We start from the raw sequence: 20,269 nt of genomic DNA on the forward strand, positions 1-20,269 counted from the left end.
ACCCTCCGTATTCACCAGACCTTACTCCTTCAGATTACCACTCGTTCTGATCGATGGCACATGCACTTTTTGAGCAGCACTTCAAAACATACGAAGAAGTGGAAAATTTGGTCTCTGAATAGTTTGCCTCAAAACAAGGAAAGTTCTATTGGGACGGTATCCACAAATTACCTGAAAGATGGGGAAATGTGTAGCTAGTGATGGACATTACTTTGAATAAAGCACTTTTGATGTTTCTCTTGAAATTATTGTGTTTTCTTTTATTACAAAATCCGTATTACTAACTGGTAACCTAATAATTTGACGGATGAGAAAGTTATGATAGTTAAGTTAGCCCTAGCTGTTTTTCTCAGTGGTTAGAGCATTGGCCTGAAGACTGAAGGGTCTCGAGTTTGATTCTAGTCAAGGGCACATACCTCGGTTGCTGGCTCCATCCCCACCTGGGTTGGGGCACGTGTGGGAGGCAACCAATTGATGTGTCTCTCTCATTTGATGTTTCTCGCTCTGTTTCTCCCTCCCCAGTTCACTCTAAAAATCAATGGAAAAATTATCCTCGGGTGAGGATTAACAACAACAAAGAGATAGTTAAATTAGAGGGGTTAAAATTATTTGTGCACATAGCAAGGTAGTAACAGAACTGAATGAAAACTGAGGAATTTTGACTTGCTGTTTAATCTTTGTTTAACTAGAATGCATTAACTCTTCACCCACAGGAAGTCAGTCACCTGAGCAGTGTTGTGGTAAGTGAAACCCATAACAAAAATCAGGGACATCACTGGAAGACCAGACTTGCCAGTCTGACACCTTTTAGTGTAAAACCTGAAAGGACTAGCCTGGATTAATTCACAGTGATTAATATTGAAGAGTTGGCGATGAGACTAGCACGTGTTTTAATCAGACAGCCGTTTGGTAACTTGGAGCTGACAGGCGATGATGACTGTGAAGTTAATGAGGAAAAGCCATGGCTTTGTGGTCAAGGGAGTGACAGGCAAACCCAGGACAATGCTGATTTCCCAGCACGGTGAGGGCTTCAGGGCCCAGGGTTTTCCGTGGCTTTCTCGTGTGTATTTTGATTAGTGAGTTTTTTTTAAAGTAGGGGGATAATCTCTATTCGCTTTGTTAATATCCCATTTTGGCACACGCCAGTAAAGATCTGAAGAAGTCCTGTACCACCATACATTCTCAATGCTCTTGGCTAACTTAACCTTATCAGACAGCCTGTAGATCATTTTAGACAGTTCCCATATTTCACTTTCTCATTCATTCAAATATATGCATTGAATACATTCTGTGTGTTGGGCCTCGTGCTGGGTCCTGGATCAGGAGCAAAGAGCAGACAGACGTGATTCCTGTGCTACGGAAGCTTGTAGTTTAGTGGGGGAGCAGCATCGAAGGAAGAAGCACTATTAAAGGTGTAATTACAAAACACAAGTGAAACGGAACAGACGTGGGTGCCACGAAGACAGATTGCAGAGAGCCACATTTTGGATTGGGGCTCCACTATCTGAAGAAGTGATGCTTATGCTGAAAACTGAAAGATGAGGAAGAGCCAGCAAGGTAAAGTGGTAATAAGTGTTTTCTAAACGCTAAACACACAGGTCAGTGGCCTGGTGAGGGACAGCACTTGCCCTGTTGGAGGAGCGGGAGCTGGAGTAGGGGGCTGAGAGGGAGGGGATGAGCTGGGAGAGGCAGGTGGGTGCAAGCGCATGCACTCTCCTCAGTGGAGCTTTGGAACTTGAGATACTTGGATTCAAGTTTGGCTTCTACTCTTATTGATGATCTTGGACATATCGCTTCTCTGTGAATTGGTTTCCATTTCGCTCAAATAAAGGGTCAAATTATCTACCATGCAAATCAATGCAGATTAAGGACATTGACATGTCTGGCCCACAGCAGTGTCTGGTCCTGTCTCCACCATCTGCTTCCTTTTCTCTTCCTGCATTTTTATCCAGAGCTAGTGATGTTGTCTGCCCGCACAGTATTTTAACATTGGTTTTCTTTGCCCTCCCTCATCTTGGATGGAAGTCTTTTTATAACATGAATAATTGAAAGCTGAATAATCTAGGGTTTACTATTATATAAGAAATTCCAGTTCCGTCATTGACATTACGTTTATTAATTATACTGGTTGGATTTACAATCAGTCATCAAAGCTTGGTCTCGGGTCTGCTTTTCAGAAGATGCTAAGGTTCACACTTGCCTAATGTTTTATTCACAGAATAGCTGTGATTTTTTTTTGACTTGGAAAAAATTGTCTGTTTTGATGCATAATATGAAAGCTGCTTAGCAAACCAAAAATATTTATTCAGAAAATATTTTACTTCAGTTATCTGTCTTGGTGAAAAGGCTTTTTGTTTCAGTGTAATCAATGCAACGCAGTATGTTTTAGTTTATCAGCTCAGTTGGTTGAGAGTGGTTATATGAAAACACTTGGGCACACATTCCCAAACCCAGTAAGTGTCTCAGATTCACCGACATTAGGAAGATGTCACAGGATATACCCGTTTTCCCAAGTAAATGAACTAGATCAAAGGGTTTTCTGTTTCTTTCCTTCTTCACTCTTATTGTAATAAAGCTGATTTTGAATGAATTTTTTGAAGTGGAAACCAGTACTAATATCTTTCAAAAATGCTTCTACAGAGAGTTGATGCTTCACACCACCTTAGTGGCTACCCCTGTGACCAAAGACTACAGTCTTGGCTTCCGTGGGCCTTAGTGTAAAACAGAACATGATTATGTTTCCTACCAAACTCCCAGGTTGTAGTGGGGGGTAAACCAGATGCCTTTTATAGAAGAGTTGAGAGTGGGGAGGTTCATTCAACAAATCTGACCGCATGGAAAGGACTAGAAGAGCTGTTTCCAGTCCTAACAGGGATACTGTCTTATCTGATACCTGTAACAGCCCTGCAGAGTAGTCAGGACAGGTAACAACTATCAAGTGCCAGAGAATTGTGGGTGCTATGTGACAAAGATGATTAAAAATTCACTTTTTATTCTCCTCCAAATAATTAAATTCCACAACTATTCAGTAACTCATTTTGATGTTTATCAATCTGTACTGTCGGTCGGTTCTTGGTCCTGTTGTAACCTCCTAAACTTTTCATTCTTTACCCGATGCCACCTTACTTGTAGGGGTGAATTGTAAAGTAGCTCTTGAAGACTTAAACACAATCATTCATTGTCATTTTCTCTTTTAAGAAGTCATAGTTAGCCAATATCGTGTGTACAGTTTTCTTTTCTATTCTTTCATAGTTTTACGTTTTATAGTTTTCCTTCCAAGTCTCTATAATTTTCCCCTAGGTCTTTTGTCATTCTCATTGTCTTTGTAGCTTCCTCTATTTTCTCTATAAAGGAGTCTTTCCTTCCAGAGACTTGTGCTGTTTCCTTCTTAACCACTGGATTGCAATCTGTTATTTTCCCAGCTACCGGGCTGCACACTGCTGGGCCGTGTTGGGGAGGACCTCAGGTCTGATGGAAAACTACCAGTCACTTAAAACTCTGGAATCTGGCTTCCCCCCTGCCCCCTCCCACACACAAAAACTCTAGGCTGGGAGGCGCCACTGCTGGGAGGCCTTCCTCTTTAGGTCTTGGTGGAAGTGTTTCTCTTTCCAGGACAGTCACATCAACTGAGTTCTGACCAAGGGATTTAATCCATCTTTATAAACATTGTCTGATGGTGTCATTCAGAGGGACAGGGGAGGGTCAAGGTGGTTGTACTCTTGTCTGCTTTTTTAAAAAAAATATATTTTTACTAGTGGCCCGGTGCATGAATTTGTGCACTTTGAAAGAAAATTAATTAGAAGAAATATTTTAATATTGCTATTCGCCCTTTCTCTATAATAGAAGTGTCAGCCAAATTCACAATTGACAATGACAGATCGAAATACAAACGTGCGATTGGTGCCAGCGAGAGCTTTATATGTATCGCGCATGCACGAGTCAGCTAAGCCTTTTATAGACATAGAATAAACTTACTTAATTAGACCTGCTTTCTGATTTAGCTAAACTTTTTCCATCCCAATGAAGCACCCCACTTCTCTTTCAGGTCATTGTCAGCAACACAGCAGTAAATATCAACACGAAGCAGATTATTATTGTAGATCATGCAGAGAGAACAAAGGTTAATGTATTTAACTGCAGCAGTGTTTGACTATATTCTGTGCAGTGAGAAAACCTGAAGTCATTTTCAAGGTCCACCATTTCTTACTTCTTTTCAGTTGGGTCCAAGCTGCCATTTGGTGGGCTGTTGCTCCGGGGTGGTGGTCGGACCCTGTGTCCCACCTGGGAAAGCTGAGTGTTGTTTTGTGGGCTCCAAGTCCATGCTGCCGTTTCTCCGTAAATGGCCATTGTGCATCACAGCAGCTCCTGTGTTGAGCGTCTGCCCCCTGGTGGTCACTGCGCATCATAGCAATCGGTCGGAATGTCAGACACTTAGCATATTAGCCATATATATATATGTATATATTTTAGAGAGGAAAGGAGAGGGAGAGAGATAGAAACATCAGCGACGAAAGAGAATCATTGATTGGTTGTCTCCTGCACACCCCCTACTGGAGATTGAGCCCACAATTCAGGAATGTGCCCTGACCAGGAATCAAACCCATTAAGTTCATAGGTCAATGCTCAACCACTGAGCCACACTGGCCAGGCCTATGTGCTTTTTTTGGCCAGACTGTTGGGGGCATACCATTCCCACCTATCCTCATAAATGGATTGTTCTCCCCTTCCTGGGACAGCAGGATGACAGGCCACCGCAAGATGGTAAAGAAAACATCAAGGGACCTTCCATACTTGGTAAGGTAGAAACAAAACTCGTAAACAAAAGTCCCGAATCTCACACTCTCCTTTAAATAGAAGTCCTAGATGAATTACACCCTGTAAACATTTTCACCCTTAGTTTATTTTCCTTAGCCCTTTTGTTGTCAGGGAGAAACAGAAAGAAAAAAAAGAAAAGACGAGGAAAGAAAACTTGGAAACTGGACTCCTGGAAATAGACTTTTCAAAGACATATTTTCAAAGATCTTAAAAAATATATTCGAATATATATACTATTCAAATATATGTTTCAAATATATATACATATATTCAAAAATATATTTCAACAACATTGAGAGCAAAGTTGAGAATGTTGACTTTATTGAAGCAACATGAGGACCATATATCTAGTTTTACCAACTGGTAAGTGACTGGAATTTGAATGGAAAGGACATATACATTAGTTTATTTTAGATATGGCAAAAGAATGAAGTGTTTTACAGGGCAAGAAATTAACTTTATTCAACTTTAAGAGTAAGCAGAATAGAGTCTAAAAATTAAAATTCTTTAAAAATAGAAATGATTTTTAATTATTGACAGATAAAAATTTTAATGGATCCATAATAGTAAAATTATGGTTTTTAAAATGAAGTGCCATTTTTTAAAGTTTAGTTTTTGAGAAACAGTACAAAGTATAAAGTATAAAACTTATCTCTAAAAATAAAGTTTTCTAAGCTGTAATTTGAGAGCTACCCAATTTTAATATGAATTTCTTTGACAAGCTCTGTTTCCCTTGTGACAGGGTGTCTGATTTCAGGTTGAGCCATCGTAGCACATTTATGAAATCTGACAAGGTTGTTTTCACCCAGCCTTAGACATTTGGGTCAAGGTGATGAGTGAGACATGCAAAGGTGGAATAATTTGACTGATTGAATGTGGGTGGTGATGGGTTACCTGGAGGTGGGAGAGGATTACAGAAAGAAGTGTGGGGAGAGGGGACCAAAGGTGAATTTCACTGTCTTTACCATTTTGCCTGACTTTTTTAGTTCACAGATGCTTGAGGCTGTAGAATACAATCCTTCCATAATCTTTGGAATTAGCCTAGAAAGGGTTTCTTGTAGCCAATCCAAGGTTCTGAAATCAGGGCCACAAGTGTGCTTGATTGCAAGCTCTGCATTTCTCTACCAATTCTTTAGTTACTAATGACAATTATCTTAGAGGATGTAATTTCTTCATGTTTTTGTTTTCTGTTTTTCTTGAGAAAATACCAGGGGACCAGATTTCCTGTGCTGCTGGAGTCCAAGAGTTTATGGAAGCCACTACGTGAAGAGTGACACCAGGAGGCTTTCTCCTTGGCTCTCACAGAGAAGGAATTACTGGCAGCCTAACACATTCTCACATGCGGAAGGACACAGCTATGAATGCAATGAATGGCCCTCGCATTAGCAAAAATCACAGATCCATATGCTGGTCATATAGGACCAGCTGGAGGAAGTCATCTACGTGCAACCCTCACCTAAACATGGGACCAGGAGAGCTGCATGGAATACTTCACTGTTATGGACCATTGGTCTTCCAGAAATTCCAATGTCCTTGCCCAGCCAGATCATGTGTAGCGCTCTGGGAAGGGCTCTAGAATGAACTCATTATTTTGATGACCACTGGCATCCTGATTCCATGCATTGATTGTGGGGAGAGGAACCCTGACATCCTCCTGGATCCACAGGCCTAGAGCCCAGGTGCTTGGAGGACCGGGGTGTGTTTAGTGTTTATTTAAAGGAAATCATGTCGCCCATTTGTACTTGAGCACTACCCTCTTTGCACAGCCAAATATTTGTGATTACTTTGAGCATTGTGCTGCAAACAATTAAATCCAGACACAGAGACCAAAAACACAACAATGTCTTTTTTAAATGTGTGCCATATTTGAGGTGCAAGATAATTTATAGGCAGGATGGGATTCTGCTTAAAGCAAATTGATGTGTCTTCAATGTGTCATAGTATGGGTAGAACATGAGAATGGCCAATCCTATATAATAAAGAGGTAATATGCAAATTATCCCTCATGCCCTCACAAAGATGGCTACCTATGACCAGGCCTGCAGGGGGGGTTAGTGAGGGTCGACCAAACGACTGAACAAGCAGGCTGTGTGGGGCGATCAGGCCGGCAGGGGAGTTAGTGAGGGATGACCAAACAACTGAACAACAGGCTGCGTGGGGTGATCAGGCTGGTGGGGGGTAGGGGGGAAGGACTGTGAGGGGTGACCAGGCTGGCAGCGGGGACAGTTAGGGGTGATCAGGCCAACATGCAGAAGCAGTGAGGGTGATCAGGCTGGTGGGGGTGGGGGGCAGTTAGGGGTGACCGGGTAGGCAGGCAGGGGAATGATTAGGAGCCAGCGGTCCAGGATTGTGAGAGGGATGTCCCTGGGATTGGGTCTAAACAGGCAGTCAGACATTCCCCAAGGGGTCCCGGATTGGAGAAGTTACAGGCTGGGCTGTGGGGACCCCTTCTCCTGTGTACGAATTTCATGCACCGGGCCTCTAGTTCTACCATAAAATTTTAAAGTCTGTAGCTGTTCTGGAACTTATTTTATTGGCAGTTGCTTCTCTGGCCTCAGCAACAACCCTGCCTTTTGTCCAGATCTGGACCCAGATTCTGCCCAACTACTTAGACCGGAGAGCTAAATGGTTCCATATATTATAGCACCCAATTCTTAGAAAACAAAGTCTAATTCTTTACTTTCTCCATCAGCTTGCCATATTCTTGGAATTTTTAGGTGTGCTGTCCACCAGGTTGTTTCCAATTGTGCTGCTTCTTGGTAAAACTGACAATGTCTTTTTGAAAACCTTTGATCAATGGTTCTTAAACTCTAAATCTGCCTCAGAATTTCCTGGAAGTCTTGTTAAATATAAATTGCTGGGCCTCACCACCATGATTTCTGATTCAATGTGTGTGGGATAGTGCCCTGTAATTTGCTTTTCTAACAAGTTCTCAGATGATAGTGATGCCATTGGTCATGGCTTTGAGAAACTGCTTTAGGTATAAGTTTCTTAGATACCAGTCCCAGTCTTCCAGCAGGATTTCTTGATTAGCCCCTGAGATTAGCTCCCACTCCTCATAAAGCTTTCCAGGAAGTACAATACTATAAGTTAGAGAAACTCTTATCTGTTCATAAGCTGCCAGAACCTAGGAACATTCTGCTAGAAGAACTTTAGGAGTCACATTGAGCATGGGTGTCTACTACACCTTGTAAGTTGGTCATGCCCTGGAAAGATATGGAGTTGCCAGGTCAGAGATGTTAGACCTAAATATCTGATCATACTTAGACAACTTTTAAAAAAATATATTTTTACTAGAGGCCTGATGCACGAAGATTCGTGCAAGAATGGGCCTTCCTTCCCCTGGCTGCCGACACTGCCTTTGCTCGGGCCAGAGCCGCCTTTCCACCTTCCCTCGCTGCCTGGAACGACTGGGGCAGTACAGAATGCCTGTGTTGTTGCCATGGCGATGACGCAAGCATCCTGCCCTGCCCCCGGATGCTCAGCACCTGCATATGCAAATTAACCTGCCATCTTTGTTGGGTTAATTTGCATACTCACTCCTGATTGGCTGGTGGTGTTGTGAAGGTATGGTCAATTTGCATCTTTCTCTTTTATTAGTGTAGATTGATTTCGGAGAGGAAGAGAGAGATAGAAACATCAATGATGAGAGGGAATCATTGACCAGCTGCCTCCTATATGCCCCACATTGGAGATTGAGCCCACAACCTGGGCATGTGCCCTGAACAGGAATCAAATTGTGACCTCCTGGTTCATAGGTTGGCACTCAACACTGAGCCATGCTGGCCAGGTGATACTTAAGCAACTTTTAACTATAGGCCAGATCTCTAAATCTCAACTGCTATTGAACTCACAGTGACAAGATCTCATAGTTGGGACCTATTTTATTCTATTTATTTTTTATTAAGTATAGTTGACATATAACATTATATTAGTTCATTATATTACTACAATATTATAGTTTGATATATGTATATATTGAAAAATGATCACTATAATAAGTCTAGTTAACATCTATCCTCACACATAGTTACAGTTTTTGTGTGTGTGATGAGAACTTTTGAGATCTACTCTACTTTTAATTATACAACACAGTATTATTAACTATAGTCGCCATGCTGTACGTTATGTTCACAGGACTTATTTATTTTACAACTGGAAGTTTGTACCTTTTCACTGACTTTACCTACTTTGTACCCCCATCACACTCCCTGCCTCTAGCAACTACCAATCTGCTCTCTGTAGCTATTAGTTAATTTTTTTTTTCAGATTTCACATATAATTGAAGTCATATGATATTAGTGTTTTTCTGTCTGACTTTTTTTTACTTAGCATAATGCCCTCAAGGTCCATCCATGTTGTTGCAAATGGCAGGATTTCCTTCTTTTATATTGCTGAATAATATTCAAGATCAGGTTTTGTTTGTTCAGCATAGTAGACCTATTGTAATGAGAAGCTTTTTAATAATTAATCAAAAAAAGTCTTTGTGCTTCCTTCTGCTTAGAAATAACAGGTGATTGGAATTATTACTTTTTTTTTTTCAGTAACTCCATGCAAATTTTTTTCAACTATTCCCATGTGTTCTAAAGGGGAACAAATAAGTCATATTCTAAGCTGGAGCCCCAATCTCTTAACACCTGGATGGGAGAGGGAGTCAGAAATTTTTAGTGCAGAAAAAAAAAGTCTGTGTATTTATCTAAGAATTTGTAGGGCTGACTACCAAAATTAGCCACCTCCAGCGGCTCTCTTTCTTTACCTGGCTTATTTTTTTCTATAGTACTTACTATATCAGAACTTATGTCATTTACTTATTTAACCACTTGTTGTCATTGACTGTTTGTCTTGTCCAGTACAGGTCCTGGGTCCCTACTGCCAAATGGTTTCTGACATGTTATTGTTGCTTGTTAAATATGTGATAAATGAGTAAGTGAATAAATATACCTTGTTCAGGAACTTATTTCATTCCAAAATTTCAACCCATCAAGAGTTAACATTTTCCTTTGAAGAAGCAGACCACCTAAATTTTATAGGTCTCCAGGACAAGTTTCTAACAGCGGCATATGGGGATAACAATGGTATTCTAAGGCAATTATTTAGGCTAACAACTGGAGGAACTCTGGGAGAGAATGAGGAAAGGCAGAATATTTGGATGCTTTTTGTGTTATTAAAACTCCTTATAAGTATTGTCAAGACTGTAAAAATAGTATAACATCTCACCCTGTTTAATAATAACTCTCCTTTTCCATACATAGTTCCTGAGTTAATTTTCCCAATTTTGTGTTAAATCATACATAATAATTGCTTTAGTGGGTGGTATTATTGGTTATTAAAACTTTTAAACTTTAAATTGAGGATCCCTTACTCATGGGTGTAGCCTGGGTTGAGGGCTACTGTGCTATGCATTTGCTTGGGCTTTACTCAACAGGGAGAGGGGATTGTTCATGAGTTATCTGTGAGAATTTTAAACGTTTTGTTTTTATATTGTGATGATAATTTAAAAAATGTAAAAAAAATATTCTAGGTCATCAAGCTGATCACCTTATAATGAAGTTCTGCCCACATATGCACCTGTGGTTGTAACGGCTGTGTTGGGGACATGCATTTGTGATAACCGTCATGCAGGTATGAGAAAAGAACAGCGGCAGGTTGAGGTCAATGACACACTGTACCCGCTGAAGGCCAGACACAGTGCAGAGGCCCATAGGCAGGAGCTTGCATTGGTCCTGTAGATGCTGGGATGACAAACCACTGAAGGACTCAGGTAAGATAGGGATAGTGAAGGTGGAGGAGGGAAGGAGAAATGGTCATGATGTGAAATTAGCATGACGTGGTGATTGTCTCTTGGGGAAGGAGGGTAGGATGGTAAGGGAGAGGAAGGTAAAGACGACTCCTCATGTTTCTCAAACCTGAGCAACATAGAGATTTCTCCTAAAGAAAAAACAACTCATTGCATCTGGAGTTGACTTGAATTAATTATATGATAATGTAACTTAAATATGTATATACATAAGTTAGGTATAAATTTTTTATTAGACTAATAAAACCAAAACATAGTCACAAATGAAATATAAAGAACTATAAAACCCATTCGTTCTAAATTAGCAACTTTAATTTTACATGACAAATGGTATTGCTTGGATAAAACTAAGTCACTACTTGCAAACTAAATATAGCACAGACTGCTACAGCACAGGTGTTTTGAGTTGGGATAGAGAAAAACGGTGAAGAATTGTCAATACAGCCCACCAACACACCAAACCCTTTTAAAGAAGAAGCCTTACTTTTCTCAAGTCTGAGAGACTTACTTCAACACTTCAAGGGTTTCTGCATTTGAAAGTCTTCTCTGACAAACCCAGTTGGATTGGAAGTCTGTCTTCTGGGTCTGTGTTGAGTTCTATCGTTTAAATTTTTTTTATAAGAGTTTATTTGAGCCAAAACTGATGACATATGCCAGGGAGCAATATCTCAAATGCTCCTGAGTTTTATCATTTAAATTTACCTCATAACATTGTGATTCTATGTGTTTGTCTTTCACTGGAAGCAATCTTTTAAATGCCCTCAGAGCCCTGACCAGTGTGACTCAGTTGGTTGGAGTATCATCCCGTACATCAGGTGGCAGATTAGATTCCTGCTCAGGGCACATATCCGGTTGCAGGTTCCCTAGTCAGGGAATGTCCAGGAGGCAACCAGTCAATGTTTCTTCTCTCTCCCTCTCTCTCTCCCTCTCCCTCTCCTTCTCCCTCTCCCTCTCCCCCTCCCCCTGAAATCAATAAAAATACATTTTAAAAAAGAAAAGAATATCGACTTAGCCTAATGAGTGGTCCCTGACTGATACCACTCTCTAGGGAGAGGGCAGCACTTGTTTCACTGTGGACCCTATGTTCCAGCCTGCTTTACTCACTATGTTGTTTCTCCACCATGTGCTGCACTTTTGGCCCTGCTACATTTATACTGCTTACCTCAGAGACTGGAACAGTGCCTAGCATAAAGCAGGGCACAGTTAAGGTTCATTGGTTTAATGAAAGCTTTATATATGCATGTTCTGGGCTTTTGAAAAAAAAAAAGATTAATTAAGCTAATAAAAAAAGCCGTGGGGATATCTTGGAGTGCAGTCTGAAGAGAAGAGACATTAGGAGTGCTTTTGGGTAAGGGATTTTATAGGAGTTATATCTCCTGCAGTTGAGAAGGAGCAGGGGAAGTGAAGGTCCAGGAGGGAGTCAGATCATTGGAGGAAAGGTCAGCGGCCAGGTGTAGAGAACCACGCACGTCCAGTGATGGGAACCTCCTGGGCAGGTCTTGGGAAGCTACCACCTGTGTGGCTGGAGATAGGTGTCGGGCTGCTGTTGGCCCACAGGGTCAGGAGTTGGGAAGAAGAACTGAACATGGAGCAGAGGAGAGCAAGGACACGCTCCATCCTGCAGGGCACCTTTGCATATTTCTGTCACCATGTCTGACTATAACAACTTCCAGAGAGTAACGGCCATTGCTTCACTTTTGCCGTCTCAATATCACATCAAGTTCTCAGTCACCTCAAACCCACAGCCACAGGAGGAGAGGATTTTGGGAAACATAGATGCAGCTTAACCAAGTAAACAGAGAACAAACTACCGCAGTCGGAGTTCTGCTCTGCAGTGTGGCTCTCCGGGACACACTTTCTCAGGCATCTCTGGTCTCATAACAGGTAGTAGGCGTCTCCAAGAACCCTCTTCCCACAAATATGACAACCTACAGAGTAAGGGCAATAAAAGCATGAGGCAGAGCTTCCCTGAAGACACATGTCAGTTGCTGCACTACTACCAAGATATTGAGCCTTGGTCTGGTGGCCAGTTGAAGAAACTGAGCCTGGGACAGTCAGCGTGATCAGAAGCAGAAGCGGTTGTCTCTGGAGGAAATCTTCAACTATTCAGTTTGTAGATTAAGCAATCATTTCACAGTCACGATCACTCTGCATATTGGAAGGTAAGCCATTATGAATGAGAATCATCTGAAAAAAATAAGCAACAGATTTAGACTCCATAGACTTCAGTTGTCAGAATTGTCAGCTACGGAATATAAGGCAACTATCCTCAAAATATTTGAAGAAATAATCAGCACAGTTGCAAAAATGAGCAAGCAACCAAAGACTATCAGGAATGAAAAGGTAGACTTGAAAATAAAAGGGAGTTTCTGGAAATGGAAAATACGATTGTTCAAAATTTAAAAACTCATTGAGTGGGTTTAAGATTAGATTAGATATAGACATAATTACCACAGCTGAGGGGGAAAAGGAATTAGAAAATCTGAAAAAGAAGTAGATATATGAGGAAATATATATCTAATTGGAGTCCCAGAAAGTGAGAATAGAGTGAGGCAATATTTAAAGAGATAAGGGCTTTAAGTTTTCCAGAATTAACCTCTTCCACACATATCAGAAAAAGAATTATTTTTCTGTTTGAAAAAGAATAGAAAGCCCAAGTAGTTCTAAAACTATTAAAGAATTCAACTAGCAGTTAATAATTCATCATGAAAGGAAACTCCAGGCTCAGATTGTTTTACAGGTGAGTCCTGCCAAATTTTCAAGGCATAAACTTCCACAAGTCCTTTTAGAGAACAGAAAACTCAAACTCATTCTATGAGGCCAGTCTTGCCTTGATAGCAAATCCAGGCAAGGTCAGTATGAAAAAGAAAAGTAGTTTATAAAAATGACAGCATAACTGTTTTAAATCATTATCATGACCTGTTTAGGTGTATGCATTGCATACACATGACGATATAAAGGAAAAATACTTGTTTAATGAACTTGAGTCCATTTTGCATACTCAGCAATCATTAGCAGCTGTGATGGGGCATATTCAGATACCTTTGAACTAATTTATTAGAATCCTGGCATTGTCAGCAAACTGAGAAATGACCCTTGGCTCCCTGATGTGTGATTTTGAGTTGGAATTGGGAGGGTTCTCTGCTCAGACGTGACTGACCTTAAGACTGAGTCCTGCAGCCTGTGTTGGTCCCTGATGGTTGAATTTGCTTCCCTCCGAAGTCTCCCTTTAACAACCTTTTCATGTCACTGAGCACTCACAGGGGTGCCAGTCTAATTACTGCTTTCTTCTTCTTCTTTTTTTAAAATATTTTATTGATTTTTTTACAGAGAGGAAGGGAGAGGGATAGAGTCAGAAACATCAGTGAGAGAGAAACATTGATCAGCTGCCTCCTGCACACTCCCCACTGGGGATGTGCCTGCAACCAAGGTATATGCCCTTGACCAGAATCGAACCTGGGACCCTTGAGTCCGCAGGCTGACGCTCTGTCCACTGAGCCAAACCGGTTAGGGTTTACTGCTTTCTTCTTGAAGATTTTATAAGAACTGTGAAAAATTAAAGTGAGCTTGTTGAGTTTTAAAATGCCCACTTATATATTTTTGCAAACATACCAGTTGTGGCCACAAAATTAATCAAGTACAGAACCTAAAACAAACAAAATAAAAAGAAGGGCAAGCTTAACTACCTGTGGAAGAAGAAAGGATCTTTGTCTAGTTGAAGGTAATTAGACCCTAAAGTATTGAGAGTCTCATTTTGTCCTTTGCCTGCAGTGAATATATCTTTCTTTAAAAAATATATGCTTATTGATTTCAGAGAGGAAGGGAATGGGAAAGATAGAAACATCAATGATGAGAGAGAATCATTGATCTGCCGCCTCCTGCATGCCCCCTACTGGGGATCAAGCCTGCAACCCAGGCATGTGCCCTTGACTGGAATAGAACCCGAGACCCTTCAGTCTGAAGGCCGATGCTCTATTTACTGAGCCAAACTAGCTAGGGCCCTGCTGGTTTTCATGGACCGAAGTTAAGGTGACTTCTCTTCCCAGCTCTGGAACCCTGTGCTGAGATGTCTGTGTGGGGCTGGGACCCCTTGCTCCTCATGGGAGGCCTCCACAGCTGAGCTGTCTTTCCCAATTAGAAAAACCACACCTGGGTGTCAGACCAGCCCCTTCCGTGCTTCTGCCCCTCCTACCAGTCTCCATGTGCTTTCTTCTTTACTTCTCTCATTGTAGGACTTCCATGCAGCACCTTTCAGGTGGTTCTGAATGATGGTTGTTCTGTATTGTATCAGTCCGCAGGCCGACGCTCTATCCACTGAGCCAAACCGGTTAGGGCTTCCTTTGTTCTTTTTAGTGTCTGTCTTCCTCTGCCTCTTTCACATTCGGATGCATGTGATGCTATTTAGGGCCTGTCTGGTCTGGATGATCCAGAATAAGCTCTGCTGCTCAAGATTCTTCATTCAATAATCACTTTTGCCAAAGAGACAGTATTCTCGGGTTCTGGGAACTAGGACGTGAATATGTCTTTATTATTTTCCGCTACAGCAAAAAGCTAGAAATTCTCCTTGGTCACTGCTTCAAACATACCCACAGATTTTGATACACAGTTTTCATTGTCATCATTTTTTTTTCAGAGATTCTTAACCTATGTTTATATTTCTCATTTCACTCAAGACTTGTGTAATAGAAGACTTAAATTTCCAGCAGAAGTGGCTTTTTAACTTTTTTAATATTCTCTTTTTTAAAAATATATTTTATTGATTTTTTACAGAGAGGGAGTGGGATAGAGAGTTAGAAACATCAATGAGAGAGAAACATCGATTAGCTGCCTCCTGTACACTCCCCACTGGGGACGTGCCCACAACCAGAAGTGGCTTTTTATTGTACAATTTCTCTTTTAAATTTTCTAGTTTTATTGCTTGTAATGCCATAGTATTGTGTGCAGTATTTCTATTTTATGAAACTTGATGTTTTCTTTGTGACCTAAAATATGATTAATTTTTTGAATGTTCCACTATACTTAAAAAAATGTTCTTTATTATCAGGGTATAGTATCCACATGATTGACCTTATGACTCATGTTGCTTAGATGTTCCTTGTAGAGTTTCTTATTTTTCATCTGCTTGACTTGCCATTAAAGTATCCTATGTAGTGTCTATTTCTCATTCTATCTCCTGTAGTTTCTACTTTATTAGGCAGTTATTGGGTTAGTTGGTACATGGATATTCATAGCTGTCATGGATTTTAGTATCATAAAGTGTCATCATTTGTCTTATTTAATGCCTTTTAGGCTGAAATCAACATGGCAAGCCCTTTTGCATAATATATTTTTGCCTATTCCTTCATTTTAGCCTTTTAAAAAATATATGTTTTTATTGATTTTACAGAGAGAGAAGTAGGGAGAGGAAGAGAGATAAAAACATCCATGATGAGAGAATCATCAATCAGCTGCCTCCTGCATGCCCCCCTACTGAGGATTAAGCCCACAACCTGGGCATATACCCTGACCGGGAATCGAACTGTGACCTCATGGTTCTTGGGTTGATGCTTAACCAGTGAGCCACACCAGCCAGGCTTATTCTTCATTTCTGAGATAGTTTGTTTTTTTTCTTAAAATTTCCTCCCTCCCCCCATTCAATCCCTTATGCATTTCTTCCTTTACATAGGTCTTCCTGGGTCTATTTCTGTTTCTTGTTGTTGTTTTTGTTTTTGTTTTAGATTTATGATTCTAGATTTTTTAATATATCCAAATATTTGTTTGACGTCATTTAAATTAGTTTGAATCTGTTGGCATTTTTAGAGAAAAATCTTTAGGAAAAATTTAGTTGAAATGTTTTGATTCATATAGTCTATTTTTTTCCCACTTACAAAAGCTTTTATGGAATTTGTTTAATTTGATTTTCTATCGCAAAGCATTTCCAGGAAAATTTCTGGTTCATAAGCATTCTCTTCTCTTGTTTTAGTAAATGCATTTTCTTCTTAGTAGATGATTATATTGGTGGTGGTAGTGGGTGGGAGAGATGTTGACATGATTTATTTTTCTTTTATTTCTGCAGGATCCTTAATTTTTGCCTTTTACTTCCTTATGTCCCTTCACTGCCACCTTCCAAATGGCTCTACTCCTTTTTATCACTTTTCCTCTGAGAAGTGATATTTCCTCTTTTACCTCTTCTGATCCTACTCACTTTCAAGTCCCTCCCCTCCATCAGGTGCCATGGACTACTAAGTGATCAGTATTTTGGCACTTATTTTGGACTTTTTCTTTCCAGGGTAATTTTGTTTGTGTTCTGCTATTTTTTTTTCCTGAGCTTCTTAAGCCTCTTGTACCATTGCTCTCTACATCCTCAGGCGGGCACTGACAGTGGGAGCTCTGCTGGAATGTAAGTTCCACTTCTCGACTTGTAGGTGATTTTAAGTTCATAGTATTCCCTGTTTCATAGTGATGCTGAAAGTAGATGTCACATTTGATCTTATTTGTACTCCTTGTTGGTCTCTCTGCCTCTAAAACTATGAGAAGTACATTTCTGATATTTATAAGCTACCCAGTCAGTGATACTGTGTTATAGCTGCCTGAATGGACTAAGACAGTGGTCATTTTATTTGTTTATCAATGTTCAGAATAATGAGTTGGTATACTAGCAGTGTTTACAGGTGGCCAATGAGTTGTTTATTTTTAATTTTTAAATAATTAACTTATGGATTTGATATTGAATAGAGAAAGAAATAATCTGTAACTTCTCTAACATACCCACGTTTTTTTGGTAGAACTGCATCTCTTTCTTAAAAATTTATCTTTATTGTTGCCAGTTATACAGATAACTTTCCCATAGCAGTGATATTAATTCTTCCCCATTGACCCCTTCTAGCCACACACCCACCGGGGCTAACGGGCAGACCCTGAGCAACGATGAACAGATTGCTCTGACACATGTGTCTGTGAAAAAGAGGCTAAGGGGCTGTTTTACTTTAGAAGCAAAAAGCAGTCCTGTTTGCCTGCCTTCTTGGGCTTTTATTGTCATGACAGCTTGAACTCAAATTAATCCCTAGATACAATCAGCAGGGTAAGTATCCTTGAGAAAGTATATGCTTCTACAAGGTCGGGTTTTTAAAGACTAAACAGAGAGATTCTAGCAAAACACTCCTGGGGATCGGACTTGTTTGGAAAAGTCAAGGTAGAGGCTGCCACTTTGGAGAATCCTCCTTACAGACATGCCAACCAAGTCCCATGCTTCCCCACACCCCATACTATTTTAATTTTTACATATTCTTTTCTGATATTTTGTCCATTTGGCTTACATATTTTTACATCGCTGTAATGAATAGGAATAGCTCATTTTATATTCTAACCTAATATTATGGAATCTGAACTCAATTGAGAATGGAAATTTCATGCTAATTTTTTCACTAATAATACCTAGTGCCTCAAATAGTGACTGGTACATAGTAGGTGCTCAGTAACAATTTGTTGAATGAATAAATGAATGAACATACTTCAAAAGTATTTTTTAAATTTTATAAATGCTTTTACACTCATCAGCATATTAAAATGTTGTGGCATGGTTAAAGAGAACTGTTGTCCCCCCCCCGCCCCCCATAGCAATTATATTAACTCTTCTGAAATGACTATTTACCAGTCTTTGAAAAGTGACATCCGGGGGTGGGGGGAGGAGGCTCTATTACATTTCCTGGAAGGAATTAAGAAAGTTATTATTTGTGTAATGTCAATCAGGGAGGAACACAACAAGTCTTTTAGAGGTCTTGTTTTGAAGTCATGAACTTTGATATTTTTTTAATGTTTGGAATGATATAATGGAGAGAATGGCACAAGCTGAGTGTGGTTGGGAAGTACCTGGAAGGATATTAATAGAACCCAACATGGACCTAGTAGTTGAAGGAATGTGAAATGTGCCCAGAACAAAATTCAGTGCAGTTGAATTTGCTGGGAGGAGAAACAGAATACTGTAGTATATAATACGGATTTATAGACAGATATGGCTACTTTTTTAAATGTTAAGGATATGGTAAGCCTAACTTGAATTAGTAATGCTAGTAGGATGTGTTGGGAGGAAAAGCACATGATATTAAAAGGCAGAATAGCAAAATGCTATATAGGTATTGGATCAGAGCAGTGGACTAGGGACTGGGCTTACATTCTGGGATAGAGGTTACAAACTGGCACCTCATCAAACCACTCCAGACGGGTTTTGTTTCAGTGGAAGGGAGGAAGGAAGGAAGGAAGGAAGGAAGGAGGGAGGATAGTAATACTTAGCTCAGCCTGAAGTCTCAAAGAAAGAGAAAGAGAGGGGAAGGAAGGATGGAAGGTGGAAGGAAGGAGAAGAGAGAAGAGGGAGGAGGAGAAGAGAGAAGGAAAAAGGGAGGCAGGGAGGGAGAAAGGGAGGGAGAAAGGGAGGGAGGAATGGAGGGAGGAAGGAAGGAAGGAAGGGAGGGAGAGAGGGAAGGAGGGAGGGAGGGTGGGAGGGAGGGAGGGAGGCTTTGTGGGGACCCCTCCTGATAGGAGCTGTGGCCTATGGATGAGCTAGTTCATGGTGACCCTTTCTTTGCTTTGACCCCTGCTGGTGCTTTTCTTTAGCGAAACCTGACAGGAAGCCAGAGCATAAGGGAACCAGTCCATTCAGTTTAAACAGTCAGCCTCTTGAAGCACAAAAGAGGGTGGAGGGTAGACCTAGAGGAGCAATAGATTATATCCAGCAAATAAATAACTAAGAACTGATTATGTCAGAAGAGGAAGCCAGCTTTTAGTCCTAATAACTTTTTTTTCATCCTCACCTGAGGATTTTTTAAAAAAATATGTTTTATTGATTTTTTTACAAAGAGGAAGGCAGAGGGATAGAGTTAGAAACATCGATCAGCTGCCTCCTGCACACCCCCTACTGGGAATGTGCCTGCAACCAAGGTACATGCCCTTGACTGGAATTGAACCTGGGACCCCTCAGTCCACAGGCCGATGCTCTATCCAGTGAGCCAAACCGGTTAGGGCCCGAGGATGTTTTTTTAATTGATTTTTTAGAGAGAGGTGGGGGGAGAGTAACATCAATGTGAGAGAAAACATTGATTAGCTGCCTCCTCCATGTGCCCTGACCAGGGGTCAAACCCACAACCCAGGCGTGTGCCCTGACTGGGAATTGAACCCATAACCTTCTGGTGTATGGAGTGATACTCCAACCAACTGAGCCCCCTGGCTGGGGTGGTCCTAATAACATTTAAACTGCCATTGGAAGAGATTATGTGAAGAGCCTGGGAATAAATAGGTATGTTTTCCTCAATGATTCCTTTTCCTTTTCTTACTTTGGAGAATAGACGGTGAGAAAAAACTCAACTTGCACAACCAAATCACCATGGAACATACTCAGAGTAGCATTGCGTCTCATCACTAGGAAATGGTAAGAGGGGGTTTTTATTGCCATTCAATCAGACCTAACTTCAGCCCAGATTATTACTACTACTTGTAATTGCCACATGCTCAAAAAGCAGAGCAAAGCTAAAACAATAAAGAGACTTTAATTCGGGTGATAGTAGCAGAGACCCCTGGCTGCCTGCAAAATGTATGCTTTCCTTCTTCCTTAGTAATGGCATCAAGTCAGTTCCCTGGTGAACAGAGTGCCTGGCGGGGCCCCTCTACGGGGCTGGGGCTTTCGGA

The 20,269-nt window shown here is 40.7% G+C and overlaps 1 long non-coding RNA gene across 1 annotated transcript in view; it reads left to right on the forward strand.

Annotated features, from left to right (window-relative positions):
• Window positions 1-20,008, forward strand: part of LOC107183449 — a 51,699-nt gene extending 31,691 nt beyond the window's left edge. The window contains exons 3-5 of the long non-coding RNA XR_001514238.1: window positions 9,666-9,738; window positions 10,337-10,576; window positions 19,930-20,008. This is a non-coding gene — a long non-coding RNA (uncharacterized LOC107183449). The remainder of the gene's footprint in view (window positions 1-9,665; window positions 9,739-10,336; window positions 10,577-19,929) is intronic.
• Window positions 20,009-20,269: the final 261 nt, after the last annotated feature.

The sequence above is a fragment of the Myotis davidii genome, unplaced genomic scaffold, assembly GCF_000327345.1.
Source record: "Myotis davidii unplaced genomic scaffold, ASM32734v1 scaffold21, whole genome shotgun sequence".
Taxonomy (NCBI): Eukaryota; Metazoa; Chordata; class Mammalia; order Chiroptera; family Vespertilionidae; genus Myotis; species Myotis davidii.